Genomic DNA, 14,724 nt, shown 5'->3' on the forward strand with positions numbered 1-14,724 from the left:
CTTGTCTTTATGTTGGGAAGTGTTTGAAATTTCCTTTATCTTTCAGAAGTTTTAAGGCACATCCAGAGGCTTTTGTCTTTTTGCTAATCCTGATTGGATACTTTCAACTATCATCAGATCAGCAAATATTTCCCCTCTAGAAGCTTGTCTCCATTTGTTTCTTTATCTTCTTTTAGATTGTAAAATATTTTTATGATCTCCTCAATCCATCATCCAATACTTTCAATTTTCTCTTATCTCTGGATTTTTGCTCACTGTCATGAGATAAATTTTTGATCTTCTAGGCCATTGTTTCAGTTCTCAACAGTGTTCATTTTCTCATTAAATTTTTTGATAAAAGCATCCTGAAAGTCATTCTTAAGTTAATATTTTAGTGATCTACTTGAAAACTTCATTACCGTTGTTGTTGGTAGTTTTACCTTCTTCCTAGAACACTTATGTTTCTCAGGTGATGCTGATTCTGCTAGTGCAGGGAACCACACTTGGAACCACTGCTTTAGACAAAGGAATTCTTGATTCACTTTGAAAATGCATTTAAATCCTTGAGAAAGCAATGGCACATTCAATACATTCAATTGTTCACATTTTATTTGCTACTCTTTTGTTTGTTTTTACCCTTTTTTAAGGGAAAAGAAGTGGCATTATTTCTCTACTCTGCTTCCTTCTAGAGGTTTTAAACATGAAATGCCCACTGGTGGATTCTTCCATTAGTTATAGGGTGAACGACCAGCCCTGAAGAGCTGAAGCAGTGTGATTCCCTGCCAAAGATGCACCATAAAGCAATGTCGCCCTTACTCCATGATGGTCTGTGATGAGTGATCTGCAGAACTGATAAAAGCAAAGTAGCTGCTGTGTGGCATTTGCTTTCATTACTGTAAATGATATCATGTGTTTGCATTTACTTTAAAGGTGATCAAATGTAACAGGAGACAGTGTTGACAGATGCTGGAAAAGTGTTAACCTTTCCTTTCATCTTTTTGCTTATGTGTATCTTGTACCATGGGCTTCTCAGATAGTTTTATTAGCTGATATATGAAATGTTGTACAAAATACCCACACAAGGAATGTCATTGTTGGAAAGAATTGTCTGTAATTCTCTAAATGATATAGTAAAACTGCGTGGTTCATGTATAGTAACACCAGACTCTTTAACTAAATAAAATGATTTTGTATAAAAGTGCATTGTTAAAAGAAAATTAATTTGTTTTGAATGAAAATTGAATTTATACTAACTAATTGAGTCCAGGCATGTAGACAACTCGTTTATGCTATATGTGATTTTCAATAAATCTAATTCAGCTGATTTATGTGAATTGAGATGCAGTTATTTCTTAAAACTTGGCATTAAAATTATTATCAAAGATTATATTATCATTTTATTTCCTATATATTTATTAATCTAAATGGAAATCACAGAGAGCAAGTGTTTGTAGACCTTCCTTCAAGCAGATGAAAAGATTCTGTTTTGTCCTATGAAGTTAGGATAGGATCACTTTGAAAGTATAAAGACACTGTCTATAACACTGTACATATACCAAGGTATAAACTTTATTTTGTACTGACTGAAATGGGAAAACATTTTGCAACTATAAACTGGTGCATTTTAATTTTCATCTTTGTTGCCTTGCAATTCCACTTCCAAAACCAGAAATATGTAAGACAGAAAAAGTTGGTTACTTGGCCTTTTTAACAAGACAAAATCAAAGAAAGTTCCTAATTGTCCTGATATTATTTTATTTTTACATTGATTTTTCACCTCTTTAAGTGTCAGGTTAAGCTGATTGGTCAGCCTTGGGATCCATTGTTGAAGAAGATAAGCTACTCTAACAGAAACTGAGGAGAATCACCTGAAGAAATGGAGAGACAGAAAATGGGACAGGTAGTACAGAGATATATAGCAACATCAAGAGCTGAGGGGAGGTCAGATCAGCCAGTAAGGGCTCCTTGCATGGTGAAACCAAACAAAAAAGCAAATAAGAACACAATGAACAAAAGCACATCAAGGATTAAACCTACCACCAAATTTATCATAAAGAGCCAAAAGGATTCCATACCAGAGGGGCAGAATATATCCAGGACTCTACCATCTCAAGGTCATTTCAGACTCCCTGCTCCAAATCCCCATAACTATTTTTGAGCAAAGGAGAAAAAGGCAGGATGAGCAATCATCCCAAAAGATTGTTTAAATTATCCAAATGGACTAAAGTTTAAACCAGATTAAACCTAAAGAACAATAGAAAAGATCAATGAAACTAAGAATTGGTTCTTCAGAAAGATAAACAAAATTGATAAACCTTTAGCCAGATTCATCAAGGAAAAAAGAGAGAGGACCCAAATCCATAAAATCAGAAATGAAAAAGTGGAAGTTACAATGGCCACCACAGAAATACAAAGGACCATAAGAGATTACTATGAATAATTATATGCCAATAAATGGACAAGCTAGAAGAAATGGACCAATTCCTAGAAAGGTACAATCTCCCAATACTGAACCATGAAGAAACAGAAAATATGAACAGACCATTTACCAGCCATCAAATTGAATAAGCAATAAAAACATTTCCCAACAGACAAAAGTCCAGGATCAGATGGTTTCACAGGTGAATTCTCTCAAACATTTAGAGAAGAGTTAACACTTATCTTTCTCAAACTACTCCAAAACGTTGCAGAGGAAGGAATACTTCTGAACTTATCCTATGAGGCTAGCATCTCCCTGAAACCAACACTAGACAAAAAAAGCAAGTTTAGGCAAATATCACTGATGAACAAACATAGAAGGAAAAACCCTCAGCAAAATATTAGCAAACAGAATTCAACAACACATTACTAACATCATACACCATGTTCAAGCGGGACTTATCCCAGGGATGCAAAGGTGACACAATAACTGCAAATCACTCAACATGATACACCACATCAACAAATTGAGAATAAAAATTATATGGTCATCTGGGCTTCCCTGGTGGCGCAGTGGTTGAGAGTCCACCTACCGATGCAGGGGACACAGGTTCGTGCCCCGGTCCGGGAAGTTCCCACATGCCGCGGAGTGGCTGGGCCAGTGAGCCATGGCCACTGAGCCTGCGCGTCCGGACTCTGTGCTCCACAACGGGAGAAGCCACAACGGTGAGAGGCCCGTGTACCGCAAAAAAAAAAAAAAAAAAAAAAAAATTATATGGTCATCTCAATAGATGCAGAAAAAGCTTTTGAAATAATCCAGTACCCATTTATGATAAAAATGCTCAACAAAGTAAGTATAGAGGGAACATACCTCAATATAATTAAGGCCACATGTGATAAGGCCACAACTAACATTATACTCAATGGTGAAAAGCTGAAAGCATTTCCTCTAAGATAAGGGACAAGACAAGGATGCCCAGTTGCCACTTTTATTCAACAAAGTATTGGTAGTCCTAGCTGCAGCAAGCACATAAGAAATAGAAATAAAAGGAACCAAATTGTAAAGGAAAAAGTAAAAGTCTCACTGTTTGCTGATGACATGATACAATACATAGAAAATCCTAAAAATACTACCATAAACCTACTAGAACTCACCAAAAAATTTGGTAAGGTTGCAGGTTACAAAATTAATATACAGAAATCTGTTGCATTTCTATATACTAACAAAGAAAATTATCATAAAGAGAAATTAAGAAAACAATCCCACTTACAATTGCATCAAAAAGGATAAAATACCTAGGAATAACTAACTAAGGAGGTAAAAGACTAGGAAAACTATAAGACGGTGATGAAAAAAATGAAGACAACACACAGAAATGGGAAGATATACACTGTTCATGGATTGGAAGAATTAAAATTGTTAAAATGACCATACTACCCAAGGCAATCTACAGATTCAATCCAATGCCTATCAAAATACCAATGGCTTAGTTCACAAAACTAGAATAAATAATTCTAAAATTTGTATGGAAACATAAAAGACCCCAACTAGAAAGATCAATCTTGGGAAAGAAGACCACAGCCTGTGATATCATGCTCCTTGATGCTAAACTATACTACAAAGCTACAGTAATCAAAACAGTATAGTACTAGCACACACACACACACACACACACACACACACTCACACACAAAAGACACATAAATCAATGAAACAGAATAGAGAGCCCAGAAATGAACCTACATTTATATGGGCAACTAATCTATGACAAAGGAGGAAAGAATATACAGTGGGGAAAAGATAGGCTGTTTAATAAATGGTGTTGGGAAAACTAGACAGCTACATGCAAAAGAATCAAACTGGACTACTCTCTCACACCATGCATGAAAATAAATTCAAAATGGATTAAAGACTTAAGTGTAAGACCTGAAACCATAAAATGTCTACTAGAAAACATAGGCAGCATGGTCTTTAACATCTGTCTTAATAATATGTTTTTGTGTATGTCTCCTCAGGCAAGGGAAACAAAAGCAAAAATAAACAAGTAGGACTATATCAAACTGAAAAGCTTTTGCACAGTGAAGGAAACTATCAACAAAACAAAAATGCCATCTACTAAATGGGAGAAGGTATTTGGAAACAATATATTTGATGATGAATGATTTGCAAATTGTATGAGTAACTCATGAAATTCAATATCAAAAACACAAAGAACCTAAGTTTTAAGATGGGGAGACTTTTGTGGTGATAATGTGGATTAAAAATTTAGTGGCTCACAGCATCATAGAGAAACATTGTACTTACTAAATTAAAAACATTTAAGGAACATGGTTGTAATGCGCTTGGTTGTGGTGCACACGTAACTCGAAATTGCATGAAAACTAATTCAATATTATACAAATTAAAATAAAATTTGTAATTATTAAGTTATATATTTCTTATCAAACTAATGCCAATTAGAAAAAGAAAATCTTTTAACTTGGCAACGTGCGCTTTTTTGTCCCTTTGCCTTTCACCAGTTAAATTTTAGATTTCTAGTTGTTAGACAAGTTATTTTAACAGCAAATTATTTTGCAACAGGATTTTTTCTTATGAAGAAATAATCGCCAAAAATAACAAGATAGCTGAAGGAAGAAAGAGGGGTAAAGGAAAATTCTGTATAAGGCCTCTTCTGGAGTTCTGAATTTTGAAATTCTCATTCAGGACATAGGTGTAATATCTTGGAACATAACTGCAAGAAACTGAGTTTTGTGTAAGCCCAGCCAGAAAGAGAGCTTAGAGCCAGTCCTGGGGAAGTCAAAGCCAGCTTAGTTCATTCCTGGAACCTAGAGATGGAGCCATTCTGGTCTCCGGAACTTGAACTCAATAACCCGAAGTACAGTCACACACGTTTATGTTATCATAACCATATACCAAAAAAAAAAAAAAAAAAAAAAGGGCCTCTCTCTTTCCCAGGCCTTAGTGTCCTGGTGTAAAGGCAAAAGTTCTTAGATAATCATAGCTAGAAAACAGCTTCCTTCTTATCTTAGACTTTTGGAAGGATGGTGAACACACCGCATCACATAATTTCTAAAGCACATGACTTGCAAAAATGAATGGAGAGCAGAGTAGTTTGAGAGATTTTATAAGTCAACTTTGGGGGAGAAATAATTTTACAAACTACAGAACTTGGGTAGTAACTTTGTTTTATGGGTGTCATAAACATAGTTCTAATACCTTTCTATATGTTCATTATGGGTGTTGATGAATAGGTTTTTGGTTTTCTTTGTCAATAGATTAGATGAGTAATAAACTGAATGTAGCTGTCAGCCAAGTTTTTATTATATGTAATATTATTGACTTTTCAATTTTCTAACCACAAAGGATTTGACTCATAAGACACAAAGGAGGGTAAAAGACTGAAGATCCTAGGAGGTCTAAGTATGACCATATTGAGTAAATATGAAAACAAAGAGTACAGAAAGTTAAAAGTAATTTGAAATCTTCAAAAAAAATTTTTGAGGCCCAGATTCCATCTATTTTTTCACCTAAACCTTTTTATGTGAAACTACTTTATATGTAGAACTTCAGAATTTCAGATGTGAAAGGAAATCTCAGATCAAATAATCATATCTGTACCAGTGTATAGGGAAAGAAAAGGCACAGGAGAATTATTTATTTTATATAAGATTATATATTTCTTAGTAATGACAATTCTAGAATGTAGCTCTTCTGGATCCCTATCTACTATTATTTTTCATATTATTTAATGTTTATTTCTATAATTACTTTTAGTGACAGGGTTGAGGGATAGCAGATCTATTGTTTATAAGGGTAGTCCATGAAAAGGAGAAGTAAACAATGCTTATACACTAGTCCTTAATCAGTGACATCCAGAACACTTATTTTCTTGTTTTCTTTTTCTACTGTTTAACTTCTAGATAACCATAGCTAGAAAATAGCTTCTTTCTCATCTTAGAGTTTTGGAAGAATGGTGGACAACTGCATCATGTAGTTTCAAAATCACATTACACACAAAAATGATTGGATAGGAAGACAGTTTAACAAATTTTATAAATCATGTTTTGGGGAAAAATAATTTAAAGATGTAATTATATGATACAGAACAATATTAATTCTACCATATGATAAAGAACGGTATTAATTTTTCTTTTCTTTGAACTGCCCCATGTATTACTATAACCAACTGACCCCATACTCCATAATCTTATCTTAAAGCATACCAAATGACATCTATATACTTGTTTTTTACATTTTACTCTAAGTCCCTCATAATATGATGTTTATTCAACAGTTTTCTTCCAATACCTTGCTCCTTTCCCTAGTAAAATCGGTCCTTTTTGCTTTATCGAGATATTCTCATTACTAGTCCCCTCTTAGACTTCTAGAAAGCATTCTGGTTTTTTGTGGCTGTAAGTAACTATGAAATCTAAGTGGTACACAGATGATTCAGGGTTGGCAAAACTGTCATTTAGTAACAAAGATGCTCAGGATTTTAGTGATTTAATGCAGCAAACGTTTGTCACCCACTCTGCATTTCCAATGTCAGTTGGAAGACTTCATGCATAATCACTCATGAGGGAAGCTGACCGACTAAGTGAGGGAAGCTGAGAGTGAGGCTAGGAGGCCTCATCTCAACACAAGCTTTCACAATCACTGAGGCAGGAGAAAGGAATGTGGTGAACTGTGTGGTTTTTAAAGCCATAATGTAGAAGTGATGCATGCATTTTGACTCTCCTTTCATTGCCAAGATTAAACAATAGCTGTCTCTAACTTCAAAGAAGGATCTGCTGGGAAATGGAAACCCACTCTTTGCCTGGAGGGAAAACCAGAACATTTATGATAGCGGGTCATGTTCTATGTAATCAAACCTTAAATTCTAGTCTCACATTTTTGTGGCAGGATTCTGAGGTGACTTCAAGATTGTCTGGAGTACAGTCAGTACAATTTTCCTTTTTTATTTTTTAATTTGGGCAGAATCTGTAAATATGATATTACTCTCGTGATAGGCTGAATTAGATGGCAAAGCTGAAAGAATTTTGCAGGTGTAATTAAAGTCCCAAACAAGTTGATTTTGAATCAGCCAAAAGGGATATTATGTTAGGCCTGTCTTAACCAAGTGATAACTCTTAAAATAGGACTGGACACTTCCTGAAGAGGGAAACTCTTTCCAGCTTTGAAGAAGTAAGACTGCCATGTTGTGAGGTGGTCAGAGAAGATTTTGGTGAGGGCCACATGGCAAGGACCTGAGAGAGGCCTCTAGCTAACAGCTAGCCTAAACTGGAGCCTAGGAAGACATTGAGCTGAGAACCCAGCTAGATATGCCCAGACTCTGGAAACATGGACCCTGTGAGTAGTAAATACATGCTGTCTTAAGCCTTTGTATTTGTGGTAATTTGTTACACAGTAATAAAACAAATAATAAACGTTTCCATGCTCATTAAGAATCGTCTATTTTATATATTTTTTGTAATTTAATAGATTATATATTTGAGTGTAGTGTTAGTATTTTTTTAACATCTTTATTGGCGTATAATTGCTTTACAATGGTGTGCTTGTTTCTGCTTTATAACAAGTGAATCAGTTATACATATACACATGTTCCCATATCTCTTCCCTCTTGCATCTCCCTCCCTCCCAATCCTACCCCTCTAGGTGGTCACAAACCACCGAGCTGATCTCCCTGTGCTATGCGGCTGCTTCCCACTAGCTATCTATTTTACATTTGGTAGTGTATACATGTCCATGCCACTCTCTCACTTTATCACAGATTACCCTTCCCCCTCCCCATATCCTCAAGTCCATTCTCTAGTAGGTCTGTGTCTTTACTGCCATCTTGCCCCTAGGTTCTTCATGACCTTTTTTTTTTTTTTCTTAGATTCCATATGTAGGTATTTGTTTTTCTCTTTCTGACTTACTTCACTCTGTATGACAGACTCTAGGTCCATCCACCTCACTACAAATAACTCAACTTCATTTCTTTTTCTGGCTGAGTAATATTCCATTGTATATATGCGCCACATCTTCTTTATCCATTCATCTGTTGATGGACACTTAGGTTGCTTCCATGTCCTGGTATTGTAAATAGCTGCAATGAACATTTTGGTACATGACTCTTTTTTTTTCTTTTTTGTCTGTTTGTTTTCTTTTTTATTTAATTTTAATTTTATTTTTTATCTTTTTTTTATTGAAGTATATAGTTGATTTACAATGTTGTGTTAATTACTGCTATACAGCAAAGTGCTTCAGTTATACATATATACAAATTCTTTTTTTTATATATTCTTTTCCATTATGGTTTATCATAGAATACTGAATATAGTTCTCTGTGCTACACAGCAAGAGCTTGTTGTTGATCCATTCTATATGTAAAAGCTTACATCTGCTAACCTCAACCTCCCACTCCACCCCCCCCGACCCCTCCCCCTTGGCAACCACCAGTCAGTTCTGTCTGTGATTCTGTTTCTGTTTCATAGATAGGTTCAGTTGTGTCATATTTTGCATTCTAGATATGTGATATCATATGGTATTTGTCTTTTCCTTTCTGGCTTACTTAGTATGATAATCTCCAGTTGCATCCATGTTACTGCAGATGGCATTATTTCATTAATTTTTTAAGGCTGAGTAGTATTCCATTGTATATATGTACCATATCTTCGTGTGTGTGTGTGGGGGGGGGGGAAATGGAATTTTATTACAACCTTCCTCCTATGCAAATGCCATCAAATTTTCTTTATCCCCACTAATCACTTGGGCAATCATTTTAACCCAAATGATTTAATAAGAAGTCACATCTTTGCTACTGCTATTCAACTTGCATGATATGCCCTCCCTCACTTTATGTTTTACATCTTGATTGGAGTATAATTGCTTTACAATGGTGTGTTACTTTCTGCTTTATAACAAAGTGAATCAGTTATACATATACATATGTTCCCATATCTCTTCCCTCTTGCATCTCCCTCCCTCCCACCCTCCCTATCCCACTGCTCCAGGCAGTCACAAAGCACCAAGCTGATCTCCCTGTGCTATGCAGCTGCTTCCCACTAGCTATCTACCTTACGTTTGGTAGTGTATATATGTCCATTCCTCTCTCTCGCTTTGTCACAGCTTACCCTTCCCCCTCCCCATATCCTCAAGTCCATTCTGTAGTAGGTCTGTGTCTTTATTCCTGCCTTACCCCTAGGTTCTTCATGACATTTTCTTTTTCTTAAATTCCATATATATGTGTTAGCATACGGTATTTGTCTTTCTCTTTCTGACTTACTTCATTCTGTATGACAGACTCTAGGTCTATCCACCTCATTACAAATAGCTCAATTTCGTTTCTTTTTATGGCTGAGTAATATCTCACACCAGTCAGAATGGCCATCATCAAAAAATCTACAAACAATAAATGCTGGAGAGGGTGTGGAGAAAAGGGAACCCTCATGCACTGTTGGTGGGAATGTAAATTGATACAGCCACTGTGGAGAACAGTATGGAGGTTCCTTAAAAAACTACAAATGGAACTACCATATGACCCAGCAATCCCACTACTGGGCATATACCCTGAGAAAACCACAATTCAAAAAGAGTCATGTACCAAAATGTTCATTGCAGCTCTATTTACAATAGCCCGGAGATGGAAACAACCTAAGTGCCCATCATCGGAGGAATGGATAAAGAATATGTGGCACATATATACAATGGAATATTACTGAGCCATTAAAAGGCAAAGTAAATTCTCTTTGTCTTGAGTATGGAAAATGTTAAAATCTAAGCAGCAAGAGGAATACTGGTCTTGGAGGAGGGGCTCCTTTAAATCTCAATCCATCAGTGAGTTTGATGTTATTCTACCTGGATCTATCTGAGGACAGCAAACGTTAGTTGAAGGAATTTTTTAAAAGTCCCTTTGCAGGATTTGGTCATTATTCATTCTTCAGAGGATTTTAAATGTAAGAAGGTCTCACTTAGGATGGCCTAGGTCTACAGGCAGCAATGTGGTCTGAAATTTCCCAGTGAATTTCATTCTTGATACTGTAAGGCTCAGAGTAAGGCAGATAAAGGGCATCCGAACAGAAAAATATCAGAGGACAGTATGAATCTTAATTTCCTTGGAACTGTTTCTGGATTTATCGTAAGTTTTTAGGAATGTTGCAAGGAAGTCAGTGACAGGAATAAGGACAAAAACTAACCACCCCTTTTTCTTTTCCAGCTTCGGTCAATCAAAAGAAAGCATGCCGTCAACAGCCTTCACCGCAGATATCTAGTCAAGCAGGCTCAGCCAGAGATTGATTCACAATTGAACTATGTTTTCACATGATTAACCTACTCATTCACACCTGAGCCACATTATAAGGCTGGCATGGGGAAGCTTTAACTTTTGCAGCTCATGCTCCATCAATCCTGTGAACAGAGGCCTCATGATGACATTGCTCCCTATCTTGTGCTATTTACTAACAGAAAATTAAGTTTGGAGGGGGGAAAAAGAGGTCAGCTGCTAATTTTATTGTTTAGCATTTAGTTTTGTGAAATGAATTTCATCTTTAAACATCAACTCCAAATTTGATTTTTGATTTGTAACACCTGAAAAATAAATCTATTGTCTCAAATTTAACCAGTTTAAAATTTGCAAGTGAGGAAGTGATTTGAAATAAATTGAATCTAGGGTTTCTCTTTCTTATTTATAGTTTTGGCATTTTTGTAGGGAACATGCAATATGTGGCATTCCATAGGAAGAGGGGAGAACAGACAATGATTCTTTCTAATTTGTTAAAATATCAACTTCATGGAAAAATCATCCTAAAATGTAATATAAAATTTTAAATTTGATTAAGTTGTTTCATCTATTACTCAAAGTTTTAAAAGCTGGAAATAAGGTTTGTTTCTCATTTAGAGTCTTCACAATGCTTTTGAGCTAAGTTAAAATTGACTGAATTAAAGACATTATACTTTAATTAAAATTGCACCCATATTGTAAGAGTAGGCTGAAGCATTAGCTGCATCTCATAATCATTTCCTTTAGTTTTATTATATTTAAAAATGCAATAGATGCCATATAATTCCTGTTAAAAAGTAGTATGAATTGAAAGTCATTTGTGGGTATAATATTATCCTTTTTTTAATTTTTAAAAGATATCCTAATCTCTAGATCATAGTTTGAAAACTGCAGTCGTTAAGTTTGCCAACATAAGCTTTAGTTCCATTACAAAGGAAAGAAAAAATAATCCCTCAAAGGCATGCCATTTAATCCCCAGTGACTGTACAAATCATGATGTCTCACAAAACAAACAAACAAACAAAATGTCTACTTTGCTATTAGATATTGTACCCTGGCAGCCTTTGTGCTAGCACTTCTGTAAAAGTAGCCAATTCCATCCTTTTGACCAAATAAATATATTTTCTTCTTGAGGAGTGAATCTCAGTATTACAGAACTTTTGACTATTCACCATACCTCTAAAATGTGAAAAGATCACAGTTAGCAGTGTCAAAGCAAGTAGAAGAGGGAGGCTGTGTGATGTTCAGTGATTTCCCAAATACATTGTTCAGTATCTAGCTACTATTTTCCATTTTATAAAAGTTATGCCATTGAGACAGCAACAAGATTTTGAATGCAGAGTTTAGTGATGGGGAAATGGCACTAACATGCTTTAGTGGGTATCATTTAACATAATTTTACATTGAACCATTGTCATATTGGAGAATATTTTGGCCAGCAATTAATATGATTCAGTGCATAACTAGCCAGGTTGTAATAGGAGTATACTCCAGTTCTATTTCATATTATTTTTGCTTCTACTTTGCTCCAGGTTATGTACATTTTTTTCTTTCTCTAATAATGACACTTCATGTTAGGGATCTTATCCCCCTGTTTATATCGAGGAAAGTAAAGCTTAGAAAGATTAGGTATATTCATATTCATTCATTCATTTATTCATGCATGTATAAATAAATTATCTAGTCGTGAATTTTTTGATACTTTGATTACCCAGCTATGTGTAGGGTACTGTCCCAGGTGCTAAAGAATCCTAACAGAATTCTAAATCTAGAAAACAGCAGTCCCAGGATTGTGAACAGAAAACTACTGTCTAAAGCTTGTGATTTCAAAACATCTTATTATGAAAAAGAGGCTAAGTTGAAGTTTCACTTTAGAATTAATGTGTTGAAACTGCAGTAGTCTTTGAAACCTAAGAAGAATCTCAGTAGCCAGCACATCACTTTGCTGAATTAACTTGAAGCTGTTATGTACTGTCCAGCGGAGTGCAGTAATTCTTTCTCCGCTCTTGGACTTTTTGATCTTGTTGTTAGAGATTGTGGTGTTTTGGGACTGAGTTGAGCCCAAGGTAGAGTCGCTTCAATAAAAGGCAAATGTAGAGGATTACTTCCCTTTTATGACACATTGTTACTCCCAAAACTTCAGTGTGATTACTGGGATACAGTAATCAACCTGAAAAATTCACTGAAAGGCAGGAATTCTCTAGACAGAACAGCATCTCCTTTGAATCCACGTCTTTGACACCATGTAAATGGAGTGCTCCAATGTGGAATTCCAGGCCTACTGGGAAATTCACTAAGGATTTTAAATTAAAATCAAATAAATCTTGCATTAAAAAAGACAATTTCTGTGAATATGATAGCTAAATTAACTCTTATTTCCCAGGTTGAGGAATTCTGACAAACTGCAATGCTATGATAATGCCTTTGACAGTAAACAATACTGTGAAATGAAGCAAGTCGTATTTTCTAAGTATCATAATAACGCTTTAGTGTAGCACAGATTTTAATGCATCATAAAAGAAATGATGTGCCAATATATTTTATTAAAGAGTTTAGCAGTGGGAGTAAAACTCAATTAAGGGCAAACTCATTAACACAATTTTATTTGGGCCATTATTGCTTGTAATTGTACAGTTTCTTAACTTTATCCCTCACTCTCACTCGTAATTCTAGTAAGCCTTACATCTATCACGGAAGACAGTACTTCTCTGTGAAAAGCCCGTGGTCAAATTTTTCATTTGTGAAAAGACATGCGATTTCTTTTACTGCTGACATTCCCCTGATTTAAGAGAGCCGGTAGGGAATCAGATCCTTGTAATTGTGAAGATGCTTCCAACTGATCTGAGACAATAGAAGGAAAATGTAATTGTGACATATAACAGTAGCTTCATGTACATGGCATAAATAATACCTGCAATTTTTGAATAGGCAGGTACCCGTGGATTTAAGCCAAATCTAGGATTTTTAGACATGTGTAAGTAGTCTGACATTCATTTGGAGCTAGTCATTTCAAAGTTGGAAATTGTACTATTTATTTGAAAATAAAATATTATGATAGTTGTGTTGGTTTTCTCAGAAGACATGTATTACTCTATTACGTCAGTACTTTTATGAAGAAATGTTAGTGTTCCTGTATTCCATATATAAGTAAAATTATTATTTCAGAATTTTATTATAATTTGTTATTATTATATATCTAAGCACAAAGAAAAGTACAAACCTTAACATTACAAACACCCATGTAACAACAGCCAAAAATCTAATAAACATTAAAATCTTACCTTGATAACCTCAAAATTATTTATAAGTAAACAGTTGCCACAGATAAAGTTGAGGAGATGATGTTCCCTTTGTACCTGTCCTCAATCTTATTCCTCCCCTTTCTTCACAAAAGCAACCATTATCTTGAGATTGATGTGCCTCTGTGTTGCAAAATTTTACTAGTGCTAATTGTATTCATAAGTAATATATTGGATGGTTGTGTGTGTATATGTTGAACGGCAAGGATTCTCTAGATAGAAAAAGGTCTTTTGAAGTCTTTTATGATACTATGCCATAACATGCTTATCATTCAATAGCTTGTTTCTTCATCTTGGTGTTTTTGATATATGAAGTTTTGATATATGAAGATAAGAAAAGAAGATATATAATTCTATACATATTCTTCTACTTGCTTGCTTTTCCAAATAAATTGTTTTTGTGATTTAGCATTTTATATAAACGTAAATCAAATATATTATTATTATTATTTAGAGTTTTTATTATGTTTTTCTTTATTTCCTCCCATCCTCTCCTCCTCTGGAATAGATTTTTTAGTCTCCCTTTTATTTGATTTCTTATAATAGAAAAACATTCCAACTCTATTATTTTAATGGTTACACTTAAACGTTTTAATATAAACACTTAAGTTTGCTGAATAGTCTAAAGTGTCTTTTATAAGCACACAACACAACAGACTGCTCTTAATTTCCTCTTCTTATTTTTCCAGTTATTACTGTCAATTTCATTATTGTTGTTTAAAACCCCTTAAAATTAGTGGTAGATTGCTTTTTGGAAGTAAATAATA

This window comes from Delphinus delphis, chromosome 14 (genome assembly GCF_949987515.2).
Source record: "Delphinus delphis chromosome 14, mDelDel1.2, whole genome shotgun sequence".
In the NCBI taxonomy this organism is placed as follows: domain Eukaryota; kingdom Metazoa; phylum Chordata; class Mammalia; order Artiodactyla; family Delphinidae; genus Delphinus; species Delphinus delphis.